Source organism: Canis lupus, chromosome 9, assembly GCF_048164855.1.
Source record: "Canis lupus baileyi chromosome 9, mCanLup2.hap1, whole genome shotgun sequence".
NCBI classification, from domain to species: Eukaryota; Metazoa; Chordata; class Mammalia; order Carnivora; family Canidae; genus Canis; species Canis lupus.
In genome coordinates this window covers 47,185,926-47,202,219 of record NC_132846.1, presented here as the reverse complement: position 1 = coordinate 47,202,219, position 16,294 = coordinate 47,185,926, and the positions used below count along the sequence as shown (strand labels likewise).

At 40.2% G+C, this 16,294-nt stretch overlaps 1 protein-coding gene and 1 long non-coding RNA gene across 22 annotated transcripts in view; one reads left to right on the top strand and one right to left on the bottom strand.

Annotated features, from left to right (window-relative positions):
- Nucleotides 1-16,294, bottom strand: part of RGS6 (regulator of G protein signaling 6) — a 570,894-nt gene that overhangs the window by 241,635 nt on the left and 312,965 nt on the right. The window lies entirely within an intron of this gene.
- LOC140640199 (uncharacterized) lies at nt 4,266-15,659 on the top strand. Its single transcript, XR_012036872.1, has 3 exons — nt 4,266-4,340; nt 13,894-13,997; nt 15,384-15,659. It is a non-coding gene; the product is annotated as an uncharacterized lncRNA (long non-coding RNA).

Sequence of the window (16,294 nt, the reverse complement as noted above, 5' to 3'; positions counted from 1 at the left end):
GCAGCCCCCCCCCCCCATCCTCCTTAATCTGTAATGGAGAGTGGGAGGAAGAAAGAACAATATCGTGGGGAATGCTATCTCTGTTCCCTCAGGTGGAAACCACCATGAGAGAAAGTTCATTGCCTATCAAACCGGCAGGGAGGTTGTTAAAAAATCGCCATGGAATTTAAAAGGAAAACAAAGCATATAAGAGGGAAAGAGAAACACAGAAAACTCCCAATACCACATCTTTGGGGGAAAAAAACTCACTTTCAGGTACCGGCTTGTCATTCTTATGTTAACAAGAGAGGGCCTCCCTCGGGACTGATAAGAGTTCCAGAAAGATGAGCTCACCGGAAACTGGGGTGGGCTATTTCAAATGAGCGTCTCCTATGATGTCCTGGATTGGAGAACAACAGTCTACAAGGCAAGCATAAATGCCAGCAAATCTCAGTATATAGAACACAAAAACTTTAATAACCATTTGTAAAATAATTAGGGAGAAATTATCACTCCTGAAAGTTAAGTCAGATCCTTCTGATAAATGTTTGTATGTGTGGATATGAGTGTGTGGATATGTATGTCATTGAGTCATCAGTGGCTCTGGGAACTAAGATAATGACAGAAATAATCATATCCTTCAGGGTAGAAATTAATTGGCTATGGGGATAAAAATACTTTTTTTTTTTTTTTTTTTTTTGCTTATATTAAGAATCACTAATGTAAGTGGGCTGAAATAAGAAATTCAAGTGTTAGGAATATTCTAACAACAGAAGGGTTTCGTTTTTTTTCCCAGTCCAAGTAATTAGTTTCTTCTCTGACTTTTAGTACGTCATTTGCACCAGGAAGTTGGAATGACAAAAAATATATTTGTCACCATGGTTTGCATCTTTGTCCCTTGTCATATTATCACCCAGTCAGCTCATGGGTGAGCTATTCCTATTCCTAAAAATAGGAAGCATACTGGATCTGGCCGGTGGGCCACAGTTTGCTGGACCCTGATCTAAAGTACTGAGTGGAAAAAATTAGAGAGGGAGACAAACCATGAGAGACTCCTAACTCTGGGAAACAAACAAAGGGTTGCAAAAGGGGAGGTAGGTGGGGGAATGGAGTAACTGGTGACGGGCACTGAAGAGAGCACTTGATGGGATGAGCACTGGGTGTTATACGTTGGCAAACTGAATTTAAATAAAATAAATAAAGTATTGTGACTGGGGCGGGGGGTGGTGGCGGAGTGGGTGGGCAGTAAATGAGTCTTCATGCAGCCAGACAGAACCGCTCTCTGGCTCAGCCTGGATGTGGTTAAGCCCTGGATAGAAAGAGCAGTGCCTCATATCCCCAACCTGCTACACCTGGAAAGAAATCCAGAAATGACTGTCAGGTTAGTTCTGAGCCCTAAACTATGAGATTATAAGAAGTATTCCCAAATTGTTCCAAGAAGCCCTGACATTGCTTTGAGAAAGTGGTTAGAGGCAGAAATTTTCTCTCCTCTCTTTTCATTTCAATGAATATTTCTTGAATCCTGCCCTACATACCAAAAACTTATGAGACAATCTGATTTGGAGAAAGCAGCACAACACTGAAGAAGTTTGGATAACATGGAAGGCAAGTGTGGTAGATTAAAGATGGCAGCCAACTCTGCATACCACCAATAAGAGGTGGGTTCTAGGTTCTCTTCCCTTAAAATTGGGAGGACTTTCTAACTGCTTGACCATTAGAATATGGCGATAGTGACTCTGGGCCGAGGCTTAGGAGACATGTAGCCTCCATGTCCTTTTTCTTGAAGTGGCCACTCTTAGGAAAACCAGTTGCCATGCAAATAGTCTTGAGACCACCAAGTGTAGGTGTAGGTGTTCGAGTGGATATGCCACCTGAGCCCCCCTTTCTAGCCATCTCCACGAGGGCACCAGGCATGTGTGTGAAGTTTAGAATCCTTCAGTTCACCCATTTGCCAAGTGAAACCACTGATTAACCTCAATTGCTGCCACAGGGTGCAAAACAACCCCCTAGATGGGCTCTGCAAGGATTTCTGCTCCACAAAACTGTAAGATATGACATGATAAAATGTTAACTGTTTTAAGCCATTCAATTTGGGGGTAGTTTTTTGCATAGCATAGATAAGCATGAGTATGAAGAGATATATTCCTCCAACCCCCCCCCCAAAGTGATATGACTAAACTTTAGATAAACAAAAGGTCAATATGGGCTTAACTAATTTAGGAAAGCTATTGGAAGGAAAGAAACTGGAGGCTGGCTTAAACAGGAAAGGGAGGTTCTATACAGGCAGGTAATTCCTAAGAGGTCTTCTCTACCCACTAATGCCATGACCAGCCCCAGCTGGCAATGCTCCATTTGAACCACCAGGCCTATGGCTGACCCAGGGGGCAGATTCCCCATGAATCTCTATCCTCAGAATAGAGGATAGAGACCCAGGATCAGTGAGCTTGGAAATGCTGCTCTGCTGAGAGTTCCTCGGCTTGCTGGGTTTTTGAAGATGCCTCATTTATGCAAGGATGCCAAGTCTTGTGCCACCATTCTAACCAAGCATGTTTTTCAAACACCACCAATTTTATCACCCCAAAATGTTTTCCAGATTAGGACATTTCACATGCACTTGGCCAACCCCAAAGTTCTCACATAGAGTATTTGACAAGTGAATTCACACAATTCTAGTAAGACAGCTACCCCTAATTCCATTCTCCCACATTGATGGCAGCATGTATGTGATCATTATGTGGATTTATGAGAAGATTCTCTAAGCCCTTCCTTCAGCTCCCTCCTGGCAGGCATCAGGGAGAGGTGCATCAAATCCATCCATGACAGTTGCCAAGAACCAGAATGTAGTGTTGAGAAGTTCTTAAAAACATGATATGTTGAAATACATCAAAGACTCTTTGAGCTGACAGATGGGACAACTGAGATACCATGACGGTAAATGGTTGACATAAGCTGGCAGCAACACTAGCAAAAGTAGAATTGATTCTGCCCTCTGCATCTCCCTGGTAGAGACCAAATGTTGTAAACTTGAAAATTCTCTTGAACTTCATAGTTCCAAGTGGTAAACTAATTTATTTTTGGATGCTTGAATTGCTTTCACTCCTGGTAAGAGTGCTCTCTAATTTCTGTGCTCAGAGACAAAAGATTTGGAAAATCTTTTTGTGAAAACCCCAGAAGGCCTGAAAAAGAGGGTTAGGACCTCATTTCATGTTGACCTCATTTCACTTGGTAATAACATTTTTGGTGAGAGTGCTTTCCTCTCCCCTGGATAGTAGGCTGAACCTTAAAGAAATGAATAAATAAAAACTTTTAATTTCAGGTTTGGTGGCTTTCTAACTCTTTGCCCACCAGAAAGCTCTCATCTCAAAGTGAAGACACTGGCGTGAAGTCTATTCCTCCTTATAGTTATCTACCCACATGGATACACTTACATATTTGAAGCACTGGAAAATGCTGTTGTAAGTGCTTTACGTTAAAATGTTCCTTAAGTTTTAAATTTCATAGACACCAGTCAGAGTGAGTGAGATTCCAACAAACCATTCATGGACACCTACCATACACAAGCAAATAGAGGTCCTGGGATTCTTTGTTTACAAATCTGACATACAATGAGCCTTGAAAACAAATCTCTCCTAACTTGTTTGAGGGTCACACCTGACCCGAACTGATTTATGTGAAGCTACTATAGACTTCCTTTATTTCCACCTAGTGTTAATATTCACATATTGCCCTGCAGATGTGTTAATGAGCTGGATCTCCGGCTGCTGCCCCAGACCCTGCTAGGAATGCCAATATACAGTATATGTACAGTGTGACCTTTCTAAAATTAGAAATATATCTCAGCCCAAGAATTTTGGACAAGGCTTCAGACACCTGAACCCACATGAGAGGGGCTTACTGAGGGTGCAGAAGGGAGCAGAGACAGGAAAGGTTAAGGAGCAGGCCAGAGATGAAGGCCATATCTCTAGACAGCCTGCAGGCAGCAAAGAAGCCATAACCAAATCTGCCAATGGTGACAAGGCGAGGCAGTCTGAAGGGTCTGCAGAGACACCTGCAAAGGTCAACATGATACCAGCTGGCTTTCCAAAAGATTCTAATGATCCTAAAATCGAATGTCTTAGAGTATGATAAAGGTGAACTTGAACCTTCTCTTAACTTTTATAGAATTATACAAGTTACAAGGTACAAGGTACAAGGTACAAGGTACAAACAAATGGTTTTATGTCAGGAACTTAGAAGGAAGAACTTAGAACTAAGATTGTGGCATATCTTACAGTTTAATCTGCCCAGAATCTTCTCTGAGAGCTGGTCCTCTCCCACCTGTTGGATCGGCCAGCTCATAACTGCAGAGGTCCAGGCTGCCGGCAAGTATCTCCACCCCATGCAGGGGCAATCAGAGTTGACCCTTGGGAGAGAGTGCTCTCCTGTTAGAGTTGTACATGCTAAGGATCAGGTCAGCCTAGAGCCCCAAGTCATCAGTGCCACCAAGAGAGAAGACCCACCTGAAGAGGAAGCCAACACCATGGAAAACAGGGTTGGGGAGAGGGGAATGGAGACCTGATGATGTGAATCCCTGGATCCAGCTGTGGCTAACATATTTGACCCTCTGCCATCTGCTATGTGAGCCAAAAAATATCCAGTTTTGCTTCAGCTTATTTGAGCTGGGTTTCAGTCACTTGTGAAGAAAATTCCACAAGCAATTGGCTTGAAAAGTCTTCCAAATTTGGAGATTAAATATATTCTTTTCAGACAGGTCAACTTTAAGAAACTTTAAAAGAATTTCTTCCTTCCTCCCTGTTAGGGACTGAATTATGTCTTCCCTCAAATTCATATGTTGAAGTCCTAATCCTCAATGTGACTGTATTTGGTGACAGGTCCTTTAGGGAGGTAATGAAGGTCACAGGGTGGAGTCCTGATCCAGTAGTACTGGTGTTCTTAGAGGAAGAGAGACCAGGGCTCTCCTGCACTCTCACTCTCTCTCTCCTTGCACAGACAAGAGGCCATGTGAGGACACAATAAGAAGGTGGCCATAAACAAGCCACGAAGGGATACCTCACCAAACACCAACTCTGGCACCTTGGCACCTTGATCTTGGACTTCCAGCCTGCAGAACTGTGAAAAAACAAATGTCTGTTGTTTGGGTCATCTGGTCAGTGGTATTTTGTTATGGCTGCTCAAGCAGGCTCCCTACTACTCATTCCCTGTGAAGTTTCTGAAGGAGGCAACCAACAGTTTGTCCCATTGTGAGGGTCACCCCAGTCCTGCTTTCTTCACCACCAACAGCCCTCAAAAGAAAAGCCATGATGAGGAAACTAGAGCCTGCCTTCCAAATCTGGAAATGCTAGAAGACACTAGTGACTCTAACATAATAAAGGAAGAAATCCAAGATGCTTTAGGCTAATTTTTTTCATATTTTCTTCAAAAGTTACAGTAATTTAATAACCTCATTCGAAATCACCATGACTGAAGATCAAAATCACAATATTGTTTTAAATTTATTATGTATCATGACTCAAAAAACTCTCTAGAATAAATTCACCTTTGACACTAACTAATGAAGACAATTTGCTCTAATTCAATTGTAAGAGAAAATATTTCAAGTAAAGCTTACAAGAGGATGATTTTGATTTTTTGGCTAGAAGACTTCAGTTGTAGACAAGAACCACCCTCCCCCCAAAAAAATTTGTTATAACATACTTAAGATGGTAAGAGAAGAGGCTCCCTTGTTTGGAAAGATTCATATTAGAATCTTATCAATTTTTCTATAGAGTGTTATCATTAGTGTTCTCTGGGGTTGGTAACTGGTTATTGACGGTAGGGATTTAAGAATATGGTTTCATTTTGCTCTCATCATGATCTGTGGCATATTTTGTCGTACCTCGCTTCCCTATGGCTGGACAGCATCTCAGAAAGACCTCATAGATTTCCAATCACTTTCACTTGTAAGAACAGTCTCATTTGTAGAAACTGAGGTGCATTCATTTATTAAAGGTCTAGTGATATCATATCAAAAGTTCAATTTCAGCCAATTCAAAGTTTCTCTCCTCCTGCCCATCTTCTGTGACCTGCAGTGGCCTTTCCTTTTGCTCACTGCTCCCCCCATCACCTGGCTGCTTGTAGCTCCTCTAGGGTCAGCACAAGGAGAGAGACATCAATGGAATGGAGGCTGACTATCTTTTTACATCATCAGTTTGTGCTGTTGGCAATTCTCTCTTGACTATCAAACTCAGCTGTGTGAAGCAAGTGGTCACATGTTGGAACTTTCCTGGGAAGCTTTCATTTGTAGGTTCTTCAGGGCCCCATGGAACTGCCCCGGGCTAGTTCCCTATTGTGGCTGAACAACCATTTGACTGGTCTTTTATGACCTACCTTCCCACTCCACTTCATGCACAAGCACACACACACTCATGTGCATGCACACATACACACACACAAAATCTCCTACTTCAGCATGCACATCACAGTCTGGGTCCACTGCCTGGGTCAACTTACCCCAAAAGTTCTATCTCCCAGGCAAAGATAGCAATAACTGCTCAAACTCTCTACCTTTCCAGTGTTGCTTGACTCAAGGAGAACATACACATTTTTCTGCATCAAAGGGCAGAAGCTGAGCTTGCCGCTACTGACACCTGCCTCTATATTTACAAACCCCCATGTCTTCACTGTGCTCTACTCTGACTGGCTGGAGGCAGCTCAGCAGGCAGCCCCCTGGGGAGTGGAGTTCTTGTTCCAGTCTCCATATGAGAGAAACTCCCCTTAGCACTCCACTTCTTGCTCCATGGCATTGGGAGGGAAATGTCCCAGCCCTCTTTATGAAGCCCAGGGCTCCTTATGGAAACCACTGTCTCCAATCTCCTTATGAGTCACTAGTCATCTGTAATGTAGGCTAGAGCTGGGATAGGACTGGTAGTCACTAGACTGGTTTTGACATCTTTATTAAACACTCCATAGCCATGTCTAGCACTCCATTTTAGAACATTAGATAATTATCACTCATTTTCAACTTTGGAGTATTAATTCATTCTGATAATTAAAAATGTCCCATTCAGCATCCTCACTTCAAATTATGTTGCTGGAAAATTAGCAACTCAGTGCTGAAAACATCTTACCAAAGTCAATGAGCCAGAAGTTCACCTTGACTAAAACACCAAGTTTACAGGGATTCTGCTCTAATAGTGATGACCACTATAACCATATAATAGAGCACAATAATCATACTTTATACATGTAAAGGCCTACATAAAACATGCCTTTGCTATAATACTGTTTTCTGATTAAAATATACAGCTACGCAAATATTTAAATTAAATATTCTTAAACTTTTATTTGATTGAAAACAAATGGAGCAGATGCTCTGGGAAAGCTCCTTGCTAGAAGCAAAGTACTTTGGGGGATTTATGACTTTGTTGAAGCAGTTTTAATTAGCTATTTCAAATTCTTGTTCATTAAGTGTTTTTCTTTAACCTTCAATGACCTGATTTCAGAAGACTAACAATGAAAATATTGTACACTTCTGCTGTTGTATAATGTTGTATGCTATGCTGGCATTTCCCAATATCTTCTCTCAATTAGTCCTCTCAGGGATAAAACATAATGTTGGGCCTATAATAAGGATGTTTTAATATAGGAGTCACTTACTCAGATGCCTAAGTTACCAAGCAGGTAATATAAAGTAGAAAGTAATAGTAGAGAAGAGTGGGGACTGTGACAAACTTGAAATCTTATGTTACATAAAAAGAGTAGCTTCTAGGGGCACCTGGGTGGCTCGGTTGGTTGAGCGTCCAACTCGATTTTAGCTCAGGTCATCTCACAGTCATGAGATCAAGCTCCACATTGGGCTCCATGCTGAGCATGGAGTCAGCTTGAGATTCTCTCTCTCCCTCTGCCCCACCCACTGCTCTATAAATAAATAAATAAATAAATAAATAAATAAATAAATAAATAAATAAATAAATATCTTTATTAAAAGAAATAGCTGCTATTCAGGGCCAACTAACTTTGGTGTGCAGTTCAGATGTTAACTGATTTTTTTTTAAAGAAAATTTAAAATTTCAGGTGTTGTGAAATCTACTGATATTGTATTGAATCAAATTGATACTAAATCAAAATTTTTAAACATCAAGTTGAAACAAAACATAAACCCCACAAATGCTGATATCTGCAGGCTGCTAGTTTGTGACCTCCCTTTGTAGTAGATATTGTTGGTTCCAAAATGGAGGATCTTCTCTATGCAGACCCTTGAGAGTAGTCTCCTTCAGTTAAGGTATTTGGAAGAGGAATATTTTTCCTAAGTTCCAGTTTGTTGTTGATCTTGTGGACACTGGTATGAAAGAAAATGACCAAACTTCCCCTTTCTCTTTGACTGCCAGAGAGCACAGAAGCAAATCTATGGCCCAATCCTAGCAAGCATATAGATCTGGACAGAAGGTACAACCCCCTAACCATTTTTGTCCACTTTTATTTCTCATCTACTTTTAACTTATGTCATCTTGCTGCATTTCATACAAATGTATAGGTCCATTTTATTTCATTTTTTTAAAGATTTTATTTATTTATTCATGAGAGACACAGAGAGAGAGGTAGAGATATAGGTCCATTTTAAATCCTCTTTGGAACAAAGCAGGTTACAAATGATCTTTACAACATTGAAACAGACATTCAATGAAATAGACATTATTTCTGTGAAATAGACATTTCTGATCCCATATGACAACTGAGTAAACTGAGCCTGCATGAGGCTGACTTGATCATTGACACTTGAATCAGGAAATGTGAAGACCCAACCCATCTGTTCTGGCTCCATGTCAAATGCTCAACTGACTATTCAAAACAACACAGTTCCATAGCAGGAGTCTCAAACTCAGATGTAACCCACCCCTGGATACTATAGGAGTTGGAGAAGGGCTTGCCCAGAGCTATTGCATTGTGAAGGTGAACAGTTCCCTAGAACACAACATGATCACGATACAAATGGTGCCCTCTAAAGTCGTACATTATATGCAGCATGCCCCTTTGGGAGGCATTAAAATCCACTGTGCTAATAACTACAAATTAACGTGCTGATCTGGAACTCCAGTTTGAGAACCAGTCTATAGAATCTGGCTAAATATAATATGTGGATGCATTATATAAAGAGTGCAACTCAAATGAGCCTTGTAAAAACGAAGTGAAATGTCCACCGAGTGCTCTGGGTATAATGCTGTCTCTGAAATCAGGCTATGGGGCAGCTTTATGGGTGAAGGAACACAAACAAGTCCTTTGCACTTTTCTGTAACCAAATCCCCAGAGTGTGTTCCAAAATGAATCAGCTGTGTACAAAACTCTGTTCTTTGGCTAGAATTGAATTATAGTGTGGTTCCAATGTATTTTGATTAAATTATAACTGTATAAGAGCACAGGATGTTCCCAGGTCTTAAGACATTAGATGTTCAAATTCTGTATTGTTCTTAATCTCAGTTTCTTTCCTCATAAACAATGCTAGAGCAGTGGTTTTTAAGCCTTTTAGGCAGCAAATCTCTTTTTTTTCCAAATCCTGCATGCACCTCCAGTATTTTGTGGCTACGTGATTACTGGGAGTGAGGCTTGTGGGCTGGCCCTGGGTGGGCTGCTCTTTCTAGACCAGAGCTGTTGTCAAGACAGCTTGACCCCTCCACTCTCTCCTCCAGGGTGGCCAACCCTCACGGCTCCTCAGCTATTGTCTTATTAAGGAGCCTGCTTTAATGTGATCCAGATGGTTAGCAGAACCTCTAAGTAATTTCGAAGAATCCTAGGGCTACACGGAACATAGTTCAAAAACTACTCTTTTTCAGGACATATTGTCAATCTAGTAATTGCCTGGGTGATAATCCATGAGGGGCATTACAAGATCACTAAAACAAATCAAAAATATAGTGCCAGATAATTCTGGTTTCCACAGCAACTTCTAACAACACTGGCAAAACTCCCACTGAAGTAGAAAGAATCATCACATGAAAAATTTTTCAAAAGTACTCCTCTTTGTCGGTGTCAACTCATCTCTATGACACATTTCAGGGGTACACATTTGTGTTACAGAGTTTTGTTACAGATCTTGCCCCAAATCCCAAGACCAGTAAATTGATAGATGCCTGTAGTTATTAGTGATATTCACATGAAATTCTAAAACTAAATAAAGCATAGTATGATACTGCTTACAAGGAACAAGTGGTTTAGTATTTAAATTTGAGAATTTTTAACATGTGTCAGAAGATGTTCTATGTTTCCAAAATCACAAAAGAAGTCACAAAGAAAAGCTAACAAAAAAGGGGAGACATTTTACTGACATAAAAACCAGGAAAGAATATAGATGTTTGAATTGGATTTTCCTTGTAAATCATTACTTATTTCTATCCCTAGTAAATGTGAGCAATGAATTCTATTTAATAAGGAATGGCAGAAAATGTGAAATGGGAATAAAAGTTTTACAAATAAGTAAAAATTCTCTTTTACATGTACTGGGTATGGTAGTTATTCTGAACATAAAGAAAGAAGTATGGAATTTTTATTAACAGAAAATCAGCTTCTTCAAAAGCTTCCCCAAAACTTATGAGCTGGAGAATGTGAGTGTCCCCTTCCTCGCCTGCCTGAGGTATCCACGCGTCTCTCTGTCCATCTCTGGGAGCCAGTAGGAAACTCAATTCAGAACTTTTATCTAAACAAACACAGACTTCAGTCAAATAACCACTAATGACACTCTAACTAGACATAACAAAACACAGCTTATGGAAGAACTGTGGCAGGTACTAGGGCCTTTGCCCTAGTAGAGACACATGGTGTCTCTTGTATTATTGTTTTTCTATGTGCTGTCTTGAGGCCAGTCAGTTCCCCTTCTTGAGTGGCTAATTAAGTCCACATCCCCAGTCACCTCTTTTATGGGGCTCTCACACTGTGGGTCATTGTGCACCCACCCTAATCACCTTGGGCCAGGTACCAGACAGCCAGGATTAATTAGCCCCTTTGCCACAGAGTCTGTGAAATTATTTAAATTATCGAATCCTAAACCCATTTGCTCTGCTTTATCCTTTCCTTACCCACAATAAGCAGGCTTGTCCACTGTTCCCCACCCCACTCTGGCGATCGACCTGGAGCCTCCACTGAGTGGCCCTGTGTTCTCCCCCCAGGGAGCTGTAACAAAATTGTAACTCCCCAGTTTCTCTCTCTTGATCTGGATCTGGCCTCACCATACCTCACCCAAGGTAACATGATTAAAACACTAATCTATTACCTTTCACTAAAAACAAAAACTCTAAGACTAATTGTAGGTGACGCTATAGAGAACATCTGAAAAGCATGAGCCACTGTCATGGTGCCCACAAGCCCACACCCGCTGTGAGTGATTGCTGCACAGGGACTAAGTATTCTCTGGGCAACAAAGGGATTCTATCTTTCATTCCGTTCTTCCACCCAGGACTTGTAGCTTGAGACACAGAGAGATTGTTGCTTCTCTCTGATTTGCTCTCCCTTGGGCATAACGAAGGGAGGCAAAGAGCCCCTTGTGAATCGGGTTTTCCAGAAATAACAGTGGAGTTCATGGAGTAGGTGTAAAGGTGTTTCTGGCAAGCTCAAATTGGATAACAGTATAAGGCTGCTGGTTGACACATTATACAGAGAAGCAATTAACCAGATCTGAGGGGGAATGTGGAAAGGACAGCTCTCATCTATTCACTGCCAAGAAGCAGACACAGCTCTACAAGGGAAGGCATAACGCAAAGGAAGCCACAGGTCTGAGCAGGCCATCACACATTGGCCTAGACTTGACAGTGTTGAAGAAAGACGCTTCTGGTTACATAATGTGATGACTTCTATGAACTCATGTTTTTGTCTCCAAGCACCAAGTTTGATAATTAACCTTTACACACCACAGAAAATACAGCTCATACGATGGCCTCCGTGCTTTTCCAAAGACCAGCCTTGTGAATCAATCCACTAAAAGATTTTATCTACCACAAATTTAACTTAAAAATTATTTCAGATGGATTCATACTTTAAAAAAATTTAAGAACTCATAGGGTAATTGAACTATTTGTAAAATATTTGTGGTTGTGTTGGTTCAATAGAACAATCCTCCCCACACACTGTTACCACAATCAAAACATCATCTAAGTAAATTCTGTCATTATGATCAACAACCCAAATGCGATAAAGAAGCCAGTAATGTAGAATGCCACCACTGGGATGGTAGTAAGCAGAGGTTCTCTAAAACAGAGAGACCTCTATCTATAAATATAGGCCAAGTTATGCTGTGGTAACAAACACTCCACAGATCTTACTGGTTTAAATCACTAAGGTTTGTTTCTTAGTCCTGCTACATGGGTCGGCTAGCACTCAGCTTTCTGATATTCTTTCTCAAGATTCAGGCTGACAGAGAAGCTACCACTTGCACTAATTCTTAAAATGGCTTACATTCTACTAGCCAAAGCAAGTGTCATATCCAATTTCACTGGCCATATCCAACTTCAAGGAGGTAGGGAAACTATAGCTTTCTATGTTTGTAAATAAAGTCTTATTAGAACACAGCCACATCAACTTGTTTTCATATATCTGTGGCTACTTTTGCCATAGAGTTAAGTAGCTATGACAGAAACTGTATGTGTTCTACAGCCTAAAATAGTTACTATTTGATCCTTTAAGAACAAAATTGTGGATCTTTGGCCTATTGTAGTAATTACCTTTCACTAGGTTACACTGAAGTAACAACCTCGCAATCACGGAGGTTTACCAAAACAAAAATTTATCTGTCATTCACATTACATATCAGTTATAGGCAGGCTGTAGCTCTGATTTGGGTCTTTCTCAAAAGCTAGTAGAGAATTCCCTGTTACAATATGCCATCTTCATGGCAGAGGTGACTTAGCATGGCACAGCATGGCTTAATCCCATGATGGTTCTTAAAGCTTAAGCATGGATGTGTATAGTTATATCAGTTTGGTTCACATTTTATTGGCCAAAGAAAGTCACATGGCCCAGCCTGACATCAATCACTAGATGGAGAAGTGTACTCTTCACCACAAGGAGGCACTGTCAGTTACCTGACTACTTACAGGGATATATAATACTCTTACAAACAAGCAACAGTAATTAGGAGTAATAACATAATTGACCATCCCTACATGTTAGAGTTTGGGGAGAAAGCAGCAATGGCTGGCAAAGACAGTAAGAAGTTACCCTGGTATGCTACAGTCAGCTCAGTACAGTGAAAAGTCCAAGGACCAAGAGTTAATAAGCTGTTTATCTAGAACAAGCCATTGTCTTTCTCTGAACCTCAGAGTCCTCCTCTGTAAAAGGAGGTGATCAGAAGGCATCAGTGTTTTCAACCATTTCATGTCAATGCATTTTGAGGATCAACCGTGTGCCCCCTATCCCCACCCCACATGACTATTGCTCTACTTTGAGTAACTACAGACTAAGAAAATGAATTTGGCTAAAACCATCATAGTCATCAATCACAAACCATTGCTTACTATATCTAAAGGTAATGTTGAGACAGTTGTGAATGACATTACTTCTCTCCTGGGATGGCTAATTACCACTTGAGCAGATTTGTACAGGCTAACAGGGAGATGAGAGCAGACATGCTGGCTTTAAAGGCAATTATTCTAGAATTACAGACACCTAAATTTATGCCACAGATAGATACAATGGGATTGGTACTCAACTCATTAGATGACAATCATCTGTTAATCTGTGGGTGTCTGTGGCTTGGGGCTATCTTGTTCAATACCCAGGACTTAGTACATAGTTGTACTCATTAAATATTTTTTAATTAATTGATAAAAAGAATCATGTGTTCCATATGCTTTCTGATAATTTTTATCCTTTCTGTCACTTAAACCCATGCATACATTTGAAAAAAAGTCTGATATATGTGTGAGTGAATCCTATTATATGTTTCGTTTACAGATAATGCTTGATGTTTATATTGATTTGCATTCCTTGTGATACTTTCTTAGCCCTCCAGGGATCTCTGTCCCATGGGTTGGGATCACTGGGACAAAGAAACACAGGTAAATTCATCCTGTAGTGTAAAAACTAACCTAACACATTGCTTCTAGTTTAATTCAGAGTCTTCATTTCAATGACATTGCTTATCCAGGGAGTAAACTACAATTGAGTAATTGAACAAAAATTCTTTCTACCTTCAACAAATTTTCCATTGGGGCTAACAATTAGCCTATAAAGTCAGAAAATAAAGTCCTATATAGGACTGTAGTTCAAATTTCTGGGCAGGTCCTAGCTCTGAATAAAGGCTAAATGAATAAGTGATTGAATCCATACACTTGAAAATTATGATTTTTGTTTGGTGTTTGCTCATGTATTGGGCTGTACCATTAGTTCTTAATCCTCATTATGCATCAGAATCACCTCACCAAAACTTTAAAAATGTAGGAGAGGTACCTGAGCCCTACAAGATTCTGATTCAGTGGCCCAGACATGAACACTTCATTTCACAAGCTAATAGGTGAGTCTAATGTGTGTCCATGGTCAAAACCCACCGGCCTATATCAATAACTATTACTTCCCTAATATTAAGTAAATGAATTTAATTTTGAGTGCCAGAATATTTTCCTATACCTTCTTAGATCCTGGGAGTTTCTTTTATTATCAAAGTTACATCGGATGTTAGACTATTTTTCTTTGCAAAATCTTGTCAATGTTTTCATATTGCTTGGGATTTTTTGATCACCCAATTTACAAAGTCCAATTCCCTATGAATTCAAGGTAGGAGAATTCCAGGAGAATATCCACAAGGGGAATTTATGGGAGAGGCTATAAGGGTGATGAAACAGAAGGAAACATTGGTATTTTTTGGCAGTTGCTTATTCCTTTACTTGACTTAACGTATTAACTCCACTCCTCTGTGCTCCATTAATCCAAAAGGCCATCAAAAACACAACTGCAAATAGATCCTTCATTCTATTCATGTTGTAGAGTAAATACACATGTCAGCAGGTTAGCCCCTCATCAGGTTTCATTAGGAGCTAAGTTTTATCTGATAAAATTCCTGAGTTGGAGCTGAAAACCTGGCTTAGGAGAGAAAGAAAGAGAGAGTTGATCAGCATGATGGGTGGAAGGTGGAATAATGGACTAGTTCAGAAAGGCATAGATGGGTACAGTTGGCCTGAAACAGAGATATTCAAAATTTTTGGTTTTCATAGTCTTACTGAGGGACCTCAAAGAGCTTTTGTTTCTGTGGGTTACATTTAGTGCTACTTGCTAGATTTAATTGGAAGAATTAAAAATATATGTACTTAAAGCTATACTTAAAAGTTAACAAAAAAAAAAACCCACTACATGCTAACAAATAGAATATTTTCACGACTAATATTTCCCCAAAAAAATGTAGTGATAAGACTGGCACAGTTTTATATTCATTGCAAATCTCTTTACAGATTATCTGCCTTAACGGACCACACTAGATTTTCATTTCTGCTTCCACACTGACTCTATTAAACTACTACATGTCAGGCAGCAGCCAGAAAACTCCAGTATATGCTTGTGAGAGAGGAATGAAAGAAGCAAATGATGTTCAGGTGATGTTATGAAAAGCATTTGATCTCATGGAACCTCTGAAAAGGTCTCTGGGACTCCTGGGGACCCCTGGATCATACTTTGAGACTGCTGCCTCAAGAGAGAAGATGCAAATAAAGCTGGTTTTCATTGACTGAGCTTAGAGTCTGCTAGCATCTCTCCAATCAGTTCCACTTCAGTGCTGTAAAAGTACCTACATGGGGGGATAAAGTCAGAAATTAACTCCCACTATTGATTCCCATTTTCTCACTGCATGTGCCTTTAGAATGAATGTCTGAAACAAGCTCTGTTTCCTTGAAGATAAGCAGTTAAATTTGGTCACTCAGATCAAAGTTTCAGGAAAGATGGCAGACAATGATCATATAAAATTGTAAGAGCTCTTACAATGATGTTCTCAAGGGTGGAGGAGTTACTATGGAAGGATTTGTTGGTGCTAGGGAGCACATATCTCCATCAATCAGATACTTCTAGTAAGTGTGTTTGGGGAACACAAAAGAATAGACCTGAGGCATAACCCAGGCTTTCAGGCAGCTCACATTCTATTTGAGAAAAGAATATATTAGAAAGAAATCTAAGCATACAGCCACATGCTACGTCTTGTGGGATACCATGACATGTTAGAGGAATTCAAAGAAAGGAGGTAGACTAATCAGGACAGGTATTCACAAAAGTGAAGTACTTCTAGGTGTTTATAGAGGCATGGGAATGAGGAAGGAAAGAGTGGGGACAGCATGGAGCAGTGGGGATAGGAGTGGAGCTGTACCTAGAGTGG